At 41.8% G+C, this 22,187-nt stretch overlaps 1 pseudogene; it reads left to right on the forward strand.

Annotated features, from left to right (window-relative positions):
• Positions 1-1,163: 1,163 nt before the first annotated feature.
• Positions 1,164-12,468, forward strand: LOC143565685 (putative carboxylesterase 18 pseudogene; annotated as a pseudogene).
• Positions 12,469-22,187: the final 9,719 nt, after the last annotated feature.

The following is a 22,187-nucleotide window of genomic DNA, read 5'->3' on the forward strand; positions in this document are numbered from 1 at the left end:
ACTTCGCTTAGGATAAGCGAACTTAGGAGGTAAGCGAAGTTGAGGATAACTTCGCTTAGGCGAACTTATGAGGTAGGCGAAGTTGTGGATAACTTCGCTCAACCTTATATCTTCGCCGAAACCCTACTTCCAGTGACGGCAACTTCGCCTGAATAACAACAACTTCGCCCGAAGAACACTGAAAATATTCAGATCTGTTTTCGACGATTTAGCAGTTTCCGGTCGGTGTAACGGCTTGAATATGACTGTATAAGGTGAGTATAACACAATATCAACGAAAACGCGTCCCGCGAATAGGTCAAACGAGACGTTTTCTACACCCGCGTGAAATCCCGAACCACACAATCGAGCCAATGCTCTGATACCAATTGTAGGTTCCCGGACGGATCTTACACGGGATATCGCTATCTATGCAGGTGCGGAATCCCTGCGTAGGTAGTTACGAGCGTAGAATACGTAAGACAATCATACGCGATACAAACGAACACGTTATGTATTATAACCTGAAACACGTCTATTACAGACTCGATCTCTCGTCTATTGACTTACTGAAATACACGTAATTAACCAAAACTCTAACCTCACACCGTAACCCGTAGGTTATATAAATACACGACAACTTCGCCTCAGGCGAAGTTGTCAGTAACTTCGCTCGTTGAACAAGTTCGCCTAGGCGAACTTGTCAACAACTTCGCTTGTTCAACAAGTTCGCCTGAGCGAACTTGTTGACAACTTCGCTTACATACATAAACATAAACTTAAACATAATTACATTACAGACTCGATTACAAACGCTAGACTATGAACTACTGACATTTATGTACCAACAAATTTCGTCTAATCTAAATATTATATTGACTTTTCAGAAAACAATTTCATATCTAGCTATCTCATGTATAAAAGGTGTGATATTGTACAAAGTAACTTCTTCGTACAATTAAGTTGCCTAATAATTTGGTGTGTGATGCGTAATTAATTATACATGCTATTGTAATTATTTGTAAATGATATTACTATATTGCCAATTGTATCACATTTGTCATTTGTGTTTTATATTTATAAATTTAAACTCACTAATTCACAAGATCCAAAACATGTATAAAACATACGATAATCTTCAACGTTGACATAATAACCCTTTCCCTCCTAAGTCCTAACTTTCCATGGAAACCTCACCAACATCTCTTTCATTGCCATGGAAATCAAAACTTTTCCTTGCGGCTTTTAACACCATAACCTACTTAGCTAGACGAGCAGACGACACCGTCAACCGCGGTCTCCTCAAACTATTCGACTTCCGAGTCCCACCGTCGTCCAAACCAATCAACGGCGTCAAGACATACGACGTGACCGTGGATCCAACTCGCAACCTTTGGTTCCGAGTATTTGTCCCAACACAGCACGTAACTGAAGATCTCCCGGTGACCGTGTACTTCCACGGTGGCGGGTTTGCTTTCTTGTCCCCTGAAAGTCTAAGAAAGAAAGTATTTTAGTTTGTTATTTTAATATTAAAAGCTTACATATTTTAATTTCAAAACTTTACTTACGTCTCTACAATAACTACCACTCCACCACAACCACCGCTAACTCGCCAGAAAATTCTACGGGAAATTTCACTTTAAAAATCGTCGGAAAGTCATCAGTAAACAATCCCCGAGAATTTTTTGCCAAAAAAATTCACCAAGAAGTCGTCGAACAGTCACAGAAAAACGGCCACCGGAAAAATACAACGGCAAACACTATGAAAAAAACACAATGTAAAAATCACAATGGAAAATGATAAAAGAAACACAATGACAAAAACATAATAAAAACCGCAATTGTATAACACAATGGAAAAAACACAATTTTGTAAAAACCTACTATTTTTTTATATAGCAATATGAGACTCATATAAAAGATAAAAAAATATTCGTTATTGGAGAATTTGACATGTGTCTTACATATGGGGTGATAAAATCAACAAATTTCTTGTCCCTATTATGTTTTTCCTCTTGTTTCACACTTGATTTCCTTCCTAAACTAAATCTCAAACATCAAAGTCAAAAATCAATAGACTAAACTACTTCTTATCATTGTTATAATAGTCATACTTCCTATTTTAACATAACCCTTATTTATATATATAAAAAAAGTTTCATCCATACATACATTCTTTATATCTAATCCACTACCGGTCCAAACGATTGTCGTGATATAGGTTGGACAGTCGTTTAACAAAAAATGTTTTAAAGTTAATTGTCTATAGTTGGAACGGTCGTCCAGATTTTAGCCAAATCATCGCTTTTGACAAATAATTTTCAAAGTTTGATTTCAAATAGTTAGAACGGTTGTTCGAATAATATTGATCAAACGACGTTTTAATCAATAATTTTTAAAGTTGACCTTTTATTTTCAAAACACTCATGTGAGTGTTTTGTGAAAAACTATTCTAATAATAAATTTTAAAGTTTGACCCCAGTAGATAAAAACGGTCCTCCAAATATGGCTCAATCGGTTGTTCGAAACAATAATTTTCAATTTTCCAAGTTGACTTTATATTAAAAAACGGTCATCCGATGTTTTGTGGACGGCTTTTTGTTGGTGTAAAATTGTATATCTAAAGCGCGACCAATAAAATATGAGCTTATCTTTTTGTTTGTCGGTTTTTTTTTGTGCTTAAAACATTATTTACTAACTAGTTGTAACCAATAAGAAAGAACTATTATAGTAATTAATTTTGACTTAAAACTTGACGAAACACTAATCGACCCCGGGCAGATTACGGATAATCTGGGGGTTAAATAGAGGTTTCCTACAAGGGGTTAGATCCGGCAAAGATGGTTCTTCAGATGACCTGCAAGACAGACACCGTGAGCTCGTCACTGAGAAGGGGGGTACCTCCTTGTGACCACCCTCCGGCGTGAGAATCAGACTAGATTGCTCTTGAATATAAGTGTATATTAAGATATTGCTAGAGAAGATAATGAGATATAAGATAATGTAAGATAATGTCCATACCATTCCAAGGTGTTGGAGTATTTATAGCCGAAGGTAGGTTTCCAAGAAGGTACAGCCGGCTGAATAGTATTCCTGTTCTGCCAACTGTGGGCTACGCACATGCCATGCTGGCAATTGGTGGGTAGGCAGCGGCTGACAGGGACCAGGCCGGCTGTGTACTATTCATTTTCCACCAACTGCAGGCTATGCACGTGCTACGACAGGTTGGTGAGTAGGCAGCGGCTAATAGTGACAGGGGTTGGTGAGTAGGCAGCGGCTGATAGTTACCAGGCCGGCTGTGTACAATTCCTTTGTCACAGTGAGCTGTCGCTGCTTTGGTCAGACCTTTTGTCCATACCTCGTCAGGTACAATACAAAAGGTCCTCCAGTAGCGTACGGACTGGCTCATTTGGGCGGGAGTATTCCCGGCTTTGGGCGGGAGTGTTCCCGGCTTGCTCACTCCTTCAGGTGACATTACTGAATTATTTAAGAGTTAAGTGCCTTGTGCGTGTAGCCTTGCTGCGCAGGTAGCCTTCCCTGATGGCTTGTATCCGCAGCTGCGGGAACAGGCGGGGTACTTCACCATTGGGAGACTTTTCCTGCGGGAACAGCTTGCGTACTGCGCGTAAGGACGTCACGTCTCTGAGCATGGTGGGTCCTGTGGGCCCAGTTGGTTTCTGCGCAGACGTCCCTCTTCAAGGTGTTGCGGGTTTAGCCTTTGCGCAGACATCCCTGTTGAAGGTGAGTCTTGCGGGTTCAACTGCGCAGACGTCCCTCTTTGAGGTGAGTCTTGCGGGTCCAACTGGGCTCTGATGGGACCTACCTCTTCAAGTCCCCCCAGTCCAATGTTCTTCTCATGAATTGTTAATAAGTGAGGTGAACTTTTGGACTTAAGCAAAGGGTTTTGAAAAGGGTTTAGTTTTAAGGTTTTCCATGGGGATTCTTCCCGCGGAAGTCCTAATGTCACGTGCAGAAATTCCCGACTTTTCTGCTTGATCTTTGGGTATGATGCGGGTAGGTCTGTAACCTCCTCGCAAGTCAGGAGCGTTGAGTTCCACTTGTATAGATTCTCCATGAGGTTTTGGTAGTTTTGAACATAGTGATCAATTATGTTAAAACAACCAATTCCACCTTGAAGCTTCAAACAATCTAGTTCTCGACGTTCCCGCTATGCGGGGATGTTATTTCCTTTTCCACAAGCATGGCCCAGAAGATCCTTCTTGGTTTCAATTCCCTGCGGAGTGCTAGGTATGTGAAGGGTTTCGCCTTGACACTGTACCCGCACTCGTCTTATAGTTACTTTACTTCCAAGGTATTCCAGGCTTCAATTCCCTGCGGGTGCTAAGTATGTGAAGGGTTTGCCTTGACACTGTACCCGCACCCGTCTTATAGTTACTTGGTCGCCGAGGTATTCTTGGCTTCAATTCCCTGCAGGTGCTAAGTATGTGAAGGGTTTTGCCTTAACACTGTACTCGCACATGTCTTGTAGTTACTTGGTTGCCAAGGTAAGGGGTATAGTCCCGCTTACTTTTGAATCTTTTTGAATTTTTTGAAATTCGAAAAGTTGGTGAAAGGATAAGAACAGTCCAAACTGTTGAAACGTCGTCCGACGGTTTATTCTGACAGTGTCAGGACGTGCAGGAAGTTATGGCGACGTGACAGTATATTGTCATTCCAGACGCTTTTTCAGGCGCGTGGCCGCGAGTTTTCGGGCGCGTGGCCGCGAAATTTACGGCACGCGTCCTGTCAACAGCTGTTGCCAGCTTGCTTTTTCCACGTGTCATAGTTTCATTGGACCTGCGTTTTCCTCTCTCCTCTGCATTAAATTCATCGCATTCATTGCGATGAGTATATAAAGGGGGAGATGGTGCAGCTTAATCCACACTTTCACTTCTCTCTTCTTCTTCTAAACGATTTCCGGCGAATACTCAAACGTTTCCGTCGAGCATTCTTCTGAAATCGTTCTTCTTTACATCCCAAACATGTCTTCTCATGATCCTGAGGTTACTGTCGAGGAGTCCGATGTATACCTCGAGAATCCGTCGTCCACGTCGGACAAGGATGACAAGAGTACTGCTGGCGAGTGCCAGTGTGCTCTTCCGGTCGACCTCTATCAGTACGTCGTCAGGAAGTTCATGCTCGAGCCTTTCGAGCCTGAGTTTCCTGCATCTCATCAGACGGTGTACGATGCCCCCAAGGGCAAGATAGGGGTGTACGCTGCATTCTTCGTCTATGGGAATCTCAGGTTCCCATTGACGAAGTTTGTATACCGTGTTCTGGAGAGACACGGTGTGCATCTGACTGAGGTATACCCAATGGCGATCGCCAAGATCCGCCATTTCGAGTGGGTGTGTCTCATTCTGGGTGTGGAGCCCCATGTTGACCGCCTGATGACCTTCTATTCCTGGAGGTGCATCCAGGGGTGGTATACCTTGGTCAATCGGATCAAGGGTTTGAAGATCTGCACTACCGAGCGCAGTCTTCGATCTTGGAAGCGGGAGTTCTTCTATATCTCCGCTCGCGTCATCCCCATAGCGATGACGTTCAAGAACGGAATGGTTCTCCAAGGTTTCCCGGATCCAGTCTCCGGTTTACTGCTTTGCGGAGTCCGGGATGGTGATGCTCGGGATGAGCCGGGTGTGGAAGGAGGCGTCACAGATTCCCATCGTCCTCGAATACGGTTTGAACTCTGTCCCTTACGGTATGCTTCATATTATCCGTCAAGTTAGGGTTTTTGTTCTAACCGTTTTTTCTTTTTGTTTTCAGAGGGAAACGACTTGCAGTCTCACCTGCAGCCGCGGGAGAGTGATGGTCCCGCTCGGATGGGTACTCGTGCTCTAGATGAGAACGAGTTGCCCATCCTTGAGCAAACGGCGGATCGGTTCGTGGAGGTCTACCCGCTGGGCCACCCGATTCTAAGCGCCACGCGGCCAGGTAAAGAGTTATTTAACCCTCGACCTGTCAATGCTCAAACCTCTGCTGGAATTCCTCTAATCTTGTCATCTTCTGATGAGGAATCCGCAGATGGTCCATTCTTCGTGAGGAAGAAGAAGGCTGCTGGCGGGAAGGGGAAGGCGAAGGTTGCCTCCACTGCCGATCCGGTGAATCGGTCTGACTCAGAGACCGAAAGCGAGGAGGTGGCGGGGAACCCTGGTGGTGTTGAGATCACTGCTCCGGAGGTTGAAACGGCTGTCACCTCCGGGAAGCCTAGTACAGCGACGGTGACTGGCGTAAAGAGGCCGGTTCCATCGGGTTCGTCCCCGCCGGTTCGTACCTTCAAGCTCAAGAGGACTCGTAAGTACAAACTTCCTTTACTTTTAACTTCATATCTTTCCGCCATTATACTTATATATCTTGTCTTCGTGTAGGCGTGGATGCTGCCGCATTCCAGGGTGGAGCGGGGGGGAGCACCTCCGGACCCATGATGGTAGGTTTGGTCAACCTACCTGAGGCGATGACCCAGGCGACTGCGCCTGCTTCAGTTGTTGGTTCAGTTGCTCACCCGGTTGAGCCAACTGTTCCAACTGTGACGACGTCCCCGCCGGCTGTCAGTGCCATATTCACTGATTCCTTCACTGAGCCGGCGGTGAGTGTTTCTGTGGATTCTTCCACAGCCGCGGCCGCGGTTGTGAGTTCACCTCCGGTGAGTTCACCTCCGTTGGTTTCTACCACGGCGGCCTCCGCTATGCCTCCTCCGGCGCCGGCGACTACGGCCAGTCCTTCAGATATGTCCGGGGTTGGGGCGTCAAGCCAATCTCTGCCTCATTCCCATCTGCCTGACCTCTTGGATGGATATCCGTTAGGTTCGGGTGATGGGTTTGGCGGCTACAGGCCTGTCGTCGACCCTACAGGTGCGTAGGGTTATTTTGGCCTTTTATTATTTATATATATATATTTTTTTATCATCTTTTCCTAACTGCTTTTTGCTTTTGCAGTGTCGGATTCCAATGAAGTGTATGTTCCACGATGGAACATCCGCCGAGGAACAACCCTTCGGACGCCTGTGGAATGCGTTGAGTGGGCGCGCCACGCCGCCCCAAGGGGGGCGCTGGGGGAAGCAATGTCATGCTACCAGGAGGGTAGGTTGACAAATGAGCTCCGGATTCTCCTAGCCCGGATGCAGCCGCGCGTCGAGCTGCTTTGTCGTGAAAACAACAAGTTAAAGGCAGCTCGGATCCAAGAAGTAGCTCAGGCGCGGGCTGTCCGGGAGGAGAACAGGAGGCTCTCCGCCATTGCTGCGGAGAAGGAGAAGGCCTTCAAGGCCCTTGAGGTTGAAGTTCAGGCCCGTCTCGAGGCCCGTTCCAAGGTTACCCAAGCTGTTAACGAACAGCTTCGGCTGGCTAAGGAAACTGCACGGAACGCAACTGAGACGGCCACCAAGGCTGAAGCTGTTGCTGAGCCTCTACGCCTCGAGAATGAGGAACTTAAAGCCAAACTAGAGAGGCTCCAACAGGCTCATGATGCCTTGGCCATGGAAGACGCCAAGAAGCTCCAAGAGATCTTGGACCAGAGGGGCGTGCTTGACCATACTGAGCGTAAGCTAAAGGGCGTCGAAGAGGCTGCGGATAAAGAAGTGTTGCTTGCCAACCTTAACAAAAGTGAAGCCGAACGCGCCCATAACCAAGCTCAAGCTGCCCTCCAGGAGGCTCTGGTTACCAAGGAATGGCTTATACGAGAAGCGTTGTCGCATGTAAGCTTAGCTTCGTAATGTCTTCACGCTTTTCTTTATATTTAGAAAAGGTTTTGATACTTGTATTTTTGTTTTGTAGGTTGTGCATCGGGTCTTCACGGACACAACATATGACGATGCCATGAGCGCAGCCCTTAACGCTTCTCATGAGGATGGGGAAAAGGCTGGCTTCCTGCTTGGTCTAGGGTTCGTTGAGAAGGGCATCCCGCCTTCCAACTTCCCTTTATATGATGTGGATACTGAAGCTGCTTATGACCAAGCAGTGAACCAGTATGCTGCCTTCCCGCATCCAGTGGTGGAGAAGGTGAACGAAGTTGCTGCTGCTGATGATAGGTTAACCATTCTCAAGACCTTCCTTGAACCGCCACAGCCAACTGATGGTGCGGGTACAAGTGGGTTTGGAGGGAGTGGTCCTGAAGCTTGAACCTTTAGATCCCTTCCCACTGTTAGGATAGGTTTATGTTTTTGGATAGATTTACACTCTTGTAGGCGGGTAGATACCCGGCCATTCTTGTAATACTTAGAATTTTTATGGAATGTAAATCTTTTGTGAGGGTAGGACCGTCACTCTTGCTTTATAAACGTTGTACGACTTGCTCATGCATATTATAGTTTAATTTGGCACTTGTTTTGCCGCATAAACAATATATGGTCCGCTTGTGCATACTTTAGTTTAACTTAGCAATTTCTTAAGTACTTTGAATAAGTTAACCTATCAACGTGGCAGATAATAGTTTAAAGTTTTGCTTCCTCATTCGTGATTGTGCGGGTAAGACCGTCACTTGCAGTTAGTAGGATGGCTAAACTTTACCCATATCTGACCTGCGTGGAGGTTTTCCTCATTTTTTCCTTAAAGATATTTTCTAAGTGTTCTGAATAAGTTAACCGTTCGATGCGCGGTTGTCAATAGGTTAAAGTTTAGTTTCCTCTATCATGATTTGTGCGGTTAGGCCCGGCACTTTCATTTAGTTGGATGACCGAACTTCACCTATGACTGACCTGCGTGAAGGTTTGTCGTTTTTCGTGTTTATGCGGGTTTTGCCGCCTTCCACACGCAACGATTTCTTCACACTTATTTATGCGGTGAAAACCGGCATATCGGTGTTTTGAATAAATTAACCGTTCGACGCGCGGTTGTCAATAGGTTAGTTCGGTGTCCTCTATCATGATTTGTGCGGTTAGGACCGGCACTTTCGTTTAGTAGGATGATCAAACTTATGACTGACCTGCGTGAAGGTTTGCCGTTTTTTGTGTTTATGCGGGTTTTGCCGCCTTCCACATGCAACGACTTGTTTTCCCACTTATGTATGCGGTGAAGACCGGCATATCAGTGTGGAAAGTTCATTAAGTATAAATGTAAGACCATCAGCGTCAATGTGATAAGGAGAATCATTTCCATTAGAAGTGGCTCTGGGCCTTTTCTTTTACAAGTTTGGAATTGATCTACATGCAGACTGTGTAATTGAGCTCCCTTCCATGTTCTTGGGAGTGTCATCGAGCCTTTCGAGCCGATATGCACTTGGTTCGGAATCTCGTTGTTTACGCAGTAAGTAGTCTCCGACATTGAAGCTGCAGTTTTATTCGTGTTTTCCCCAACTGGGGTTCTACACGCATTAGCCTGCTCAGCGTTCATTACGCCACGAGGTGCATGAGCGTCCCATCTCTGACAAATGCTTCGACGATGTCCTTCAAGTCTACGCATTCCTCGGTGTTGTGGCCTCTTGTCCTGTGGAAGTCACAGAATTTGCTCTGATCAGCGTTGTGACGTTCTCGGATTATTGGAGCCTTTGGCCATGGGAGTCTCTCGGTGTCGAATATCTCGGTGACGCTTTTGGTGAGTGGCGTCCATCTGGAGTTCCGGTTTACCGACGGCATGTTATCCTTTCCGCCTAACTGAGGGTGCGAGCCGGATGAGGTGTCAAAGTTTACCCTTGACTGCCAAATGCCTAGCTTCCTCTTTTTGTTTAGTCGGGCGGTGAGGACGTTGTTTTCTCTTGTTTTCTGGGTGTAGAGGTTTGTGCTCTGGGGAAGATCTCTACCCAGTTGCTTTTCCGTTTCCGCGAAGCGTTTAGCTGCTGTCATGATGGCATCCCATGTGGATGGCATGCCATCTTTACCCGTTAAGGTGCGGATGAGCTCTGGGTCTTTTGTGCCCTGGATGAAAGCAGCGCGAACAAGATCTTCGCTAATACTACCCAGACTTAGCTTCTTTGAGTTGAAACGAGTGATGAAGTCTAGCAAAGATTCATCTTCCTCTCGAATGCAATTGAGGATTGTCCATTGCTCTTCGGTATACTTTCTTTGTTGGCTGAAGTGTTGGCTAAACTTCTGTTGAAAGTCTGCCCAATCGTAGATGTGGTGGACCGGTAGACGGTCGAACCACGCTCTGGCTGCTCCAACCAGCGTCATCTGGAACATATAACACCACGTGGGTTCCGTCCAGTTGCTGACGGTTGCCCCCGCTATGAATCTGTTCAAATGATCGTCTGGGTCGGATATACCATCATAAGTGCCGATGTTGGACATCTGTTTGGCACTTCTTGGGGCGATTGCTTCCGCAATGTCCCTTGCAAACTTGGAGGTTCCCGCATTTGCAGCAGTTGGTCTGAAGGTTTTAGAGAAGTCACGTGGGTTTCCACCCGCGTTTTTTGGTTTGAAGGTTTCTCCAAAATTCCTTCTCGGTTGGAAGTCCGTGTCCTTACGCTTCCCTTTCGCCTTATGGCGAGGGTTTATGTCGGTGTCGGATTCCTCCGAATCATCGTCCAAGTATTCGCACTCATTGCTCATGTTGAGCTGTTGAGTGCTTTCGAATTCGTCAGCCTGTTGGAGTGAACGTAAGCTTTCAGTCAACTCAGCTTGGAATTCTCTTTGACGTTTTTCCGCCCACGCTTTAATTTGTTCAAGTGTTTGGCGGGTGTGCCTCGTCTGTTGTCTTTCCACCTGGGTATTAATGAATCCCAGGGGAGGATTGTTTACTGTACTTGCCCCGGCTCGGGTAATCGGGGTAGTGTTCGTAAAATTTACTGCACTTGCCCCGGCTTGGGTAACCGAGGTAGTGTTCGTAAAATGTGTGTATTCACCGGTGTTACCCCCAGTAGCTGGGGTTGTGGTTACCGGGGTTTCTTGGTTACTCCCTGGCCTGGGGACCGGAGTAACGTTAACCACCTTTTCGGAGGTTTTGAAAAAATTGAGAGAATTAGTTCTAGCTTTTATGCACGGATGGCGCCAATGACGAAACACTAATCGACCCCGAGCAGATTACGGATAATCTGGGGGTTAAATAGAGGTTTCCCACGAGGGGTTAGATCCGGCAAAGATGGTTCTTCAGATGACCTGCAAGACAGACACCATGAGCTCGTCACTGAGAAGGGGGGGTACCTCCTTGTGACCACCCTCCGGCGTGAGAATCAGACTAGATTGCTCTTGAATATAAGTGTATATTAAGAGATTGCTAGAGAAGATAATGAGATATAAGATAATGTAAGATAATGTCTATACCATTCCAAGGTGTTGGAGTATTTATAGCCGAAGGTAGGTTTCCAAGAAGGTACAGCCGGCTGAATAGTATTCCTGTTCTGCCAACTGTGGGCTACGCACATGCCATGCTGGCAGTTGGTGGGTAGGCAACGGCTGACAGGGACCAGGCCGGATGTGTACTATTCCTTTTCCACCAATTGCAGGTTATGCACGTGCTACGACAGGTTGGTGAGTAGGCATCGGCTAATAGTGACAGGGGTTGGTGAGTAGGCAGCGGCTGATAGTGACCAGGCCGGCTGTGTACTATTCCTTTGTCACAGTGAGCTGTCGCTGCTTTGGTCAGACCTTTTGTCCATACCTCGTCAGGTACAGTACAAAAGGTCCTCCAGTAGCGTACGGACTGGCTCATTTGGGCGGGAGTATTCCCGGCTTTGGGCGGGAGTGTTCCCGGCTTGCTCACTCCTTCAGGTGACATTACTGAATTATTTAAGAGTTAAGTGCCTTGTGCGTGTAGCCTTGCTGCGCAGGTAGCCTTCCCTGATGGCTTGTATCCGCAGCTGTGGGAACAGGCGGGGTACTTTACCATTGGGAGGCTTTTCCTGCGGGAACAGCTTTCGTACTGCGCGTAAGGACGTCACGTCTCTGAGCATGGTGGGTCCTGTGGGCCCAGTTGGTTTCTGCGCAGACGTCCCTCTTCAAGGTGTTGCGGGTTTAGCCTTTGCGCAAACGTCCCTGTTGAAGGTGAGTCTTGCGGGTTCAACTGCGCAGACGTCCCTCTTTGAGGTGAGTCTTGCGGATCCAGCTGGGCTCTGCTGGGACCTACCTCTTCAAAACTTCTTATTTCACCATTGTTTGTATGTTTACTAACCATTCAAATTTTAACCCGATGTGTGAAGGTAGTCGGTGTGGTGGCGATTCAACCATTTTTTGGCGGGGAGGAGCGCACAAAGTCTGAAAAGGCATATGAGGTAAATGTTGCCTTGTCGTTGAACCGAACAGACTGGTATTGGAAGGTGTTCATGCCGACTGGTGAAGGCTACAACCGTGACCATCCGATCATCAACGTTAGCGGTCCTAAAGCGGTCAACATATCAAAAATGGATTTTCCATCGACCATAGTGGTTGTGGCAGGGTTTGATGTTCTAAAGGACTGGCAAAAGAAATACTATGAGTGTTTGAAGAAGTCCGGCAAAGAAGCATATTTGGTGGACTACCCAAATACGTGCCATGGTTTCTACGCCCTCCTGGAGTTGCCGGAATCTGGGTACCTGATGTCGGAACTCAAGGACTTCATGCATATGGTGTTAAAGAAGGCTAGCTAATATTTTATAATCTATAAAGAAATAAAGATATATGAATTTATTTCGTTTCATAATAAATGATAGAAAATTGATACAAGATGATCCGACTTGATAATTGATATTATGTTATAGCTAGGTGAGTAGGTGGTCTCTAACATAATTAAAAAATATTATAGTTTTCATAATATAATGAAAAGTAATGTTAAAATAAAAGGTAAAACGGGTGAGAATGAATTTAATTTATTTTCTTATATTCAAATGATGGAGATTAATTTAAGAGGGTGTTTGGGGAAGTTTTAAAATTATTTTTTTGCTTATTAGATTTTTGAAAAGCAAAAGCAACTTTTCAAAAGATTCAATTTGAAGCTTTTGAAATTGCTTTCTCAAACACTATTTTGTTTTTCAACAAACAAATAACAAATAAGCAAGTTTTAGAAGCTCACCCAAACACCCCCTAAGAATAAAAGTTGATAAGAAAGACATCAAGGTAATAACTCACATGATGGTTTTCTCTCTTCGCATGAGACGCATGTCAGTTCATCCATCATTTTAAAACGTGAATAACTTTTTCATGCGTCGTTTTTGTTTTTTAAAAAAATTAATCATAATAACAAGCGTTTTCTTATTTGTAATAGGAATATCATAATGTTATATATAAAAAAATTATGGGGTTTTTATATTATGTTATTTGGATGTTCATTGTGTTTTTTAATTGAGTTTTTCTATGTATTGTGTTATAGATTTTTTTGGTCATTGTATGTTTCAATTGATACTCAAATTAAAGAAAAAATTAAAACAAAGATTACATCATTGTGTCTTTTTGTTCGTCATTGTGTCTTCGTGCTCAACATTTGTCTTTTTACTTATCATTTTGTTTTAGTCATTTATAATACGTTCATTGTCTATTGTTCGGAATTGACATCTGATATTCACTTAATTTGAGAAAATAGTATTATGTTCATTGTGTATTTGTAAGGCCCCGTTACGGTGCCCTACATTTGGTGTTGAATTTACTCATAAACGCAGTTCTAAATATCATAGTTAATTAAAAACTTTCGCGGAACATAATCACTTCAACCATAATGTATTACATAACTTCCAAATATCGTTTTATCAAACATTCATAGTCATTTAAATATAAAACATAGTCTTTAAAACACATAACATTTCCTTGAGATGCTAGTATCTTCAATTCCATGCCATGTGTCCTCATCAAGCGAGCTGTCTCATTCTACTCACCTCCGTGCATACTAAAAGTCAGCTACGCTGAGTGAGTTCTAGTTAATCAGGTAATATACAATAATTTCACCTACTTATACATACGCATCCGAAGATACTTATTATATTCTTAACCTGCTCATCTTTCTTTCATACATGTATAAATATATACATTCTTTCTTTTATTCTTTCTTTACATACCTTGCATCTATCAATACTTTACCTACTTATATGTTTTAAAGAGCATTAAGCCCTACTGCCTCGAGTATTATTAGGGCTCGGTCCCTTATTCTGCCTTGAGTATTATTAGGGCTCAGTCCCTTTCTTCCTTGAGTATTATTATTAGGGCTCAGTCCCTTTTTGCCTTGAGTATTATTAGGGCTCAGCCCCTTTCTGCCTTGAGTATTATTAGGGCTCAGTCCCTTTCTTCTGTACCTGGCTACCTCTTACATTCATTCATAACATACATACATACCATTCATACATTATACACAACATTCATATCCATAGGTATAACTTGACAGTACCTGCAATATCCGAAGATCGTTCACGTACCGACAAGCAATCATCTATACTTTTCACATAATCTCATATGGCAAACACTTATCTCTTAGGATAAGGGTATTAACTAATCACGTCGAGTATGCACACAGCCCCGAAAACATAACAAGGAATTGGGCTAGAACTCACCTGAATGCGGTTACGTTCACCGTTAATAGTTCTTCCTTTCTTGAGCTGTGCACGGATAACTATATAATGATTACATGTATTAATTAACTATTACTACTCATATCGTATTTCTATCTTTATATAACCCACAATGAACGTGGGTCTGGGGGCAGCAGGGGCAGCGGGGTTCTAGGGGCGGCAGCCCTTAGCAGGGTCCAAGGGGCAGAGCCCCTGACTGGGGTTAAGCTGCCAGGTCAGCTTGGAAAAATTTTATTTTCATTAACTGTATTAACACATTTTCCATTAGGATTTTAATTTATTATTTAATTCGTTAACTCATTCTCTCTAACGAATTTAGTCTAATTCGTTAACTAATTCGTTATCTTCCATTGCCTGATTCGTTAGTTGATTCGTTATTCTGGTTCGTTAACTTATCATAGCGAATTGACCTCCATAACGAATTGGCCTTCATAACGAATTGAACCTTGTAACGAACTGGTCCTTATAACGAATTGAACCATCGACGAATCAGTCCATATAGCGAATTGAATCTTCCAATTCGTTATCTCCTTTAACGAATGACTATAACGAATCAAGGGTAATTCGTTATCTTTTTCCCTTAACGAATCGGGTGCGAACTAAAGCTAGTTCGTTATGCTTCCTTTAACGAATCAACCAGCGAATTACCTCTAGTTCGTTAATTCCCCGTTAACGAACTAGGGTTAGGTCAGAGAATGTCAGAATATTTTCTGACATTCCTCTAACCTCATACCAATTTCCGGTGTCGTCGCCAGAAAAACTCGATTTCGCCGGAAAAACGAGATCCGGCTCATTTTCCACCGTTTTTCGTCCCGTTCGATCCATATCTGAGCTAGGATGAATCCTAAGCTCATCTTAGGTTCGGTTTATACCCGATTCCACCCGGATCTCGTGACTTTAACGGTTTAACGGGGTCGGCTTGTCGTTTCGTGACTAAATCTAGCGGGTTTGGGTTTATACAATATCATACTACCATTACCTCGGGTCGGGGCTCGGTTTCCTTGGTGATTTCGCCTAGAGAGAGAAAGCAAAATAAGAGAGAGCTAAGTGTGTGTTTTTGATGGTGTATGGAATATGTGAAATGAATTAAATGGGTGATTTAAGGTTTATATAATTATGGGTCATGGGCTTAAGCCCATGGTCTTTCCTTCTTTCTTTCATAACCCAAGTCCATAACCCATATCCCTTTAACCCAACACTAGCCCGACTCATAATAACTCGTATTTTCATATATTAACCGAAACCAGAAAATAGGGTGTTACAGTATTACGTTTAAGTCATTGTGTAATATGTAGTTTCCATTGTGTTTTACGTTTCAGGTCATTGTGTTCCATGTATTTACCATTGTGTCTTACGTTTCAGGTCATTGTGTTATATATATTCATCATTGTGTTTTATGTTTCAGATTATTGGGTAATATGTATTCATCATTGTGTTTTATGTATTATAAAATTTGTTGGTATTTTTCATTATATTTACATATTATTATTACACAACGGTGCTATTAGTATTAAAAAAACACAATGATGAGTTGAAATACATAATGACGAAAAAACACAATGACAAATAGAAAGACACAATAGTAAGCAAAAAGATACAATGACGTAATTTTTGTTTTAATTTTTACATAATAAAAGTATCCTCATATTAAAGATACAAAAAGCTTGTTATTATGGTAAATTTTTTTATTTTTTTAAATATCATATGAAAAAGTTATAGACGTTTTAAAATGATGGGGAATTAATATGTGACTTACATGTGAAGAGAGAAAATGTGTACTATTACTTTTATACCATTTTTCTCTTGGTCCTCATTTGATACATGTTAATTAATTATGGTTTCCCACACTTCTCTTTTTTGTTGGTCTTTGTATAATAACCAAACCATATAATGAAATACCATTTTTATTTTAGCGAGACGGGGTATTCATTGTCATATAGTATGGTGCATGGCTTTCTAACCACATGGTAGTATACCGTCACCACCCCATGTGGGTAGGGTGCATGACTTACTTTATGGCAAAATGCCACATAAAATTGATTCCATGACAAAGGTTGGAGAATTAAAATTAATTAATAATCAACTGATTATACATGTGGGTAGGTGCTGCCAGTAATTGTGTAATTGTGTGTACTTAAGGGTAGAAATGAGGTAATAGTGCAAGATTGGCAGTGTATGAATACCTATTCCCCCTCATATATGTTGTGGTTTAACGAAATAAAAGTTTTAATAACGCTCTGCCATATCACTGTTATGTAGGCAATACAATATTGTATGTAAGCAATGGAATTTAACTGACTCATTATTTTAACTATCACGCTGTGATTTACTTAAAATTAAATAAAACACGAAAAAAGGAAAGAAAATTTACTACTAGTTGGGGTTTCATGTGCCCACCCCACTTCTCTCTGACGTCCGTTAAGGAGGTGGCGTCTCGATATCTGGTGCCACCTTTTAACCGTCAAGGAACAGTTTTTGTTTAAGTTAGAGGTCAATGTGGAAGTGGGCATTGTTAGCCCATAACAAATGGTCTTAAGAGGAGAATACATAGGTTTGATCGTTTAAGAGGTATGACATGTCATCTTATATGACATTCCACGTTAGCGTTACTATCAAGTTCAACTTTATGATCATGATAACCCAAAATAACACACATGAAAATTTAGGTCTAGTAATATGGTCTTGAAGACAACTAATTTATAAAACCCGATTGTGTAATCTATAAAAAAATTAAAGATATACAAAATTCTACCTTTACTACACAAGTTACATGAATTTAATAAAAGATGACGTGCTTTAATTTTTTTAAAAGACCATTATTATTAAGGACCATGTTATTCTATAAATGGAGGCAAAACTAAAAAGAATGAGAAGGATTTACGGCAAAAAAAGCACTAAAAATAAAAAAATATATAACTAAAAAAATCAACTTAATTGTAGTTTTGGTCCCTGTGGTGAAACCCAAAACGCAACTTTCAACCATGCGGTGACAACTTCATAGATAAAGCCCCGTGGTTTTCTTTTTTGCAATTGGTTTTACCGTCAGCTCCCCGTTAGTTTGTTCCGTCAAATAGAGGGGAAAATCCATCTTTTTGATCAAACCTAGAAGTATGTGATCGGAAAGAGAAAAAAAATAACAAAAAATCCAATGAGAAGGATCAGGGGCAGTTATTTTTTAATTAGGGTGTGGTGAAAGAGTGTCACGATATGTAACATCCCGAAATTTCTAAGAATAATATTATATATATTATTTATTTATGAAGGGGAACGTTTACTTGAATTGGTAGAGAAGTAGTAAATAACAAAGATGGTTCAAGTGGGCTAGTTAGATGGAATTAAATATGGACCAAGAAGGAAAGATGGGCCTTAGGTCAATGGGCTTAAGGGAGTATAAATACCCCTTAAACCCTAATCATTTCCATTATTATCTCTACACCATAGCCTACACCTTAGAAAACACACACAAACCATCCTTTAACCCGAGCCAAGATCCGAAGGAGAAAACTCAAGCTTGTTGGTGCTAGATCGTCGTGTCAAACCTAAACAACATCAAGACCAGCTCGTGTTTGTAGAACGACTCGTTTAAGGTACGTTTATATTTAGAAATCGTTCATATAGGTTCGGATTGGTTTGGGAAATCATAGATCAGTGTTAGTATGATAAAAACAAATCTAACCAAACAAATATTACTGGAATTGATTATCATTTGATAGGTTAATTGTTAACCTAAAATAACCCGTAACCTAGATGCACAAATCGCACCCCCTGAACATTGATGTTTGGCTGATTTAAGGGTTAGGGTTTGTAGGCGCTTGGATTCCGAATCCAATGATACCTAAATCGTGATATTTGGTTAAGAAACAAGGGTTTAATTGCAGATTTATGATATGTTGACTAATCTGTGTTCTTGATAATTTTGACTTTGACCTTAAGTCAAAGTCTGGATAAGAACAAGGGGTGATTCGTTATAATTAATCAATTCGTTACACGTTCATAACGAATGGGACTAATTCGTGTGATTTAATAACGAATGAACCTTTAATTCGTTATCTATCCATTCGTTATATCAAGATAACGAATCAGTCTCCCCAGTTCGTTATGATCAGATAACGAATCACGTGATTCATTACCCACCCAATTCGTTAGGATAACGAATTAGGCCAGCGAACTAAGATAACGAATCAGAGGATGAATCAGAGTATGATATGGTAACGAATCAGAATAGCGAATTAGGATAAAAAGATAACGAATTAGGCTTAATTCGTTATAGCAAACAAGTGGACGAATTAAATAATAATTTAAAATCGTAGTGGAAAATGTGTTACGACCCCAGCCAGGGGCTCTGCCCCTTGGACCCTGCTAGGGGCTGCCGCCCCTAGACCCCGCTGCCAGGGGCGCTGCCCCCGGACCCCCGTTCGTCGTGGGTTATGAATAAACTAGAAACGCGATGTAAGGCCCCGTTACCGGTAGCCCTACTTTGGTGTTGGATTTACTCATAAACACAGTTCCAAATATCAGAGTTAATTAAAACATTCGCGGAATATTAAAACTTCAACCATAAAATGTTACATAACCTTTAAATCTTGTCTTATAAAACATTCAAATTTGTTTAAACATAAAACATAGTCTTTAAAACATCACAACATTTCTTCGAGATGCCAGTATCTTCGATTCCATGCCATGTGTCTTCAATCACGTGAGCTGCCTCAACCTATTTGCCTGTGTGCATACTAAAAGTCAGCTACGCTGAGTGAGTTCTAGTTAATCACATAACTTACGTTACATACACATACACGTGCCCGTAGGTACGCGTTACATACTTAACCTGTCCATCAATCTTTCATACACACACATATCTAACCTTACGTTATAAAGAGCATTCGCCCTACATACCTCGGATATTATTAGGGTCCGGTACCCTCCATCCTCAGATATTATTAGGGTCCGGTGCCCTCCATCCTCGGATATTATTAGGGTTCGGTGCCCTCCATCCTCGGATATTATTAGGGTCCGGTGCCCTCCATCCTCGGATATTATTGGGGTCCGGTGCCCCCCATCATAGGATATTATTAGGGTCCGGTACCCTTCATCCTTGGATATTATTAGGGTCCGGTACCCTTTCTTCCATACCTTTTTAACATACTTTTTTATATACATAATCGTAAGTTTAATACATACATCATTCATTCTTCATTTTACAACATACATATAATATCAACCATTTCCTGGAAATACATGCCAAGAGCTGTATTAACACATTTTCCCTTAGGATTTTAAATTCTTTTTTTAATTCGCTACTCATTTTCTATAACGAATCAAGCTCAATTCGTTCTCTAATTCGTTATCATTCCTGGTCTGATTAGCTGGTTCGTTAGATTCATTCGCTGTCTTAGTTCGTTATTTTTCATCAGCTGATTCGTTATAATATCACAACGAATTGACGAGTAGCGAATCCTCCTGATTCGTCATCTCATCATAACGAATTGGCATGTAACGAACGACCTGATTCGTTATCCTATTTAGCGAAGGGATAGGTAACGACTTAAGGGTTCATTCGTTATCCAAGCACGCAAATGTGTCCCATTCGTCATGGCTGCTTAACGAATCAACAAGGGTTCGTCTGTTCTTATCCAAACCTTGACTAAAGAGGTCAAGGTCAAAATTGATAAGAACATCCAAAGTCAAACTTATCCGAATCTGCAATTAGCACCTCAAATCTCAACGGAAAAACACGAGTTTGGTATCCCTGAACTCGTAATCACCTCGCCTACAAACCCTAACTCTTAGTTCGTCCAAATACCCGTGTTTAAGAGGTGCGATTTAGGCATATAGGTTACGGGCTTATTTAGGTTATCGATTAATATATCAAACGTTCATGGATTTCAGTATTACTTGTTGTGTTTGATTCGTTTTCAACATTCAAGAACAAATCTGTGATTTCCCAAACCATTCCGAACCTAAACGAACGATTTCTAATCATAAACGTACCTTAAACGAGTCGAAATACGAACACGGTTAAGCCTTGATGTTGTTTTGGTTCTTCACGACGATCTAGCACCAAAAATCTTGGGTTTTCAACTTCGGGTCTAGGCTCGGGTTAAAGGATGGTCTTGTGTGTGTTTTTGATAGTGTAGGTTAGGGTGTAGAGAATGGATAAAAATGGAAAGGTTTAGGGTTTAAGGGGTATTTATACTCCCTTAAGCCCATGGACCTAAGGCCCATTCCATCTTATATTCCATCTTCTAAAGTCCAAGCCCAACCGTGTACAGTTATTATCTAAACTGATAAACGACACAATATATAAGATAAACGAAATTTATTTTATTAATTCTTATAATCGAAAACAGGATGTTACACGCGATATAGATAGTGATAGTTAATTGATATGTGTAATTGTTATACAGTTAGTTGTGCACAGCTCAAGGAAGGAATAACCACTATCGGTGAACGTAACAGAATTCAGGTGAGTTTCTAGCCCCATTCCTTGTTATGTTTTCGGGGCTGTGTGCATACTCGATGTGATTAGTTAATACACTTACCTTAAGTGGTAAGTGTATGCTATATATGATATGTGATAGATATGAATGATTGTTTGTCGGTACGTGAACGATCTTCGGATATTGCGCGTACTGTCAGGTTATAAATAAAGATATGAATGTTATATGTAACGTATAGATGATGTATGACCGTGATAGATGAATGCTTGTCGGTGCGTGAACGATCTTCGGATATTGCACGTATCGACAAGGAGTATGATTGTTAAATGAATGATGTGAAGAACGCCTAGAGTGTTCTTATGCTACGATGTGATTATTGTATATGCAAATAAGTGTATACAGGTACAGGAATGGCAAATGAGTTCTATATCTGACTTAGTAAGTTAGGATGGCAAATCCATCTAACTTCCGTTGGACATAGACTTGGCATGTGATGGCGTAGTTAAGGACGGCGGGCCTTATACGAGTTATATACGATAAATGAGAACATAGTTAAGGACTGTGGACCTTATACGTGTTTATGAAATAGGATTCAACATAGGAAAGGACTGCGGGCCTTATACTTGCTGTAATTGTGTTGTGATAGCATAGGGGAGGACTGCGGACCTCTTACGTGCTAAGAAATAGGTTGTAACACAGGGAAGGACTGCGGACCTTGCACGTGTTGTTAATATAGGATGGTAAAGGGAAGAACTGTGGACTTTGTACGTACCATAAATGGTGAACATAGGTAAGGACGGCGGACCTTTTTTCATGTTCACGACCTTGAGTACAAGTATAGACGGCGGACTATGAACATACTCACGGTAGACGGAGGTTTGTGATTGTAGATATGTATGTATGTATGGAAGTAGGGTACTGGTTAAGTATTAGTATATATCTTCGGATATGTATGTTTGCATGTTATGTGTACGTATTGTATGTAATGTACGTCGCCTGATTAACTAGAACTCACTCAGCGTAGCTGACTTTTAGTATGCACACAGGTGAGCAGATTAAAGAGTCGGCATGAGGATAACACATGGCATGGATTGAACGGCTGGCATCTGAAGATGAACGAAAGGATGTTTTAAATATAATGTTTTGTGATATGGTATTAAAGAAAAGATTAATTGTTTTGTAATAAACGGTTAAAGTTTTATGTTCCGCGAAAGTTTTAATTAACTCTGATTTGTAAGAACTGTGTTTATGAGTAAATCCAACACCAAAAGTAGGGCTACCGGTAACGGGGCCTTACATGATACCATGACATGATGCCTTTTCCCTTTTCACATTAATCAATTGGTATAAATAGGTACAAAGGAGCCCTCGTATTTT

The sequence above is a fragment of the Bidens hawaiensis genome, unplaced genomic scaffold, assembly GCF_021521415.1.
Source record: "Bidens hawaiensis isolate Kalapana, Puna unplaced genomic scaffold, B.hawaiensis_p1.1 tig00022510_1, whole genome shotgun sequence".
Lineage (NCBI taxonomy): Eukaryota > Viridiplantae > Streptophyta > Magnoliopsida > Asterales > Asteraceae > Bidens > Bidens hawaiensis.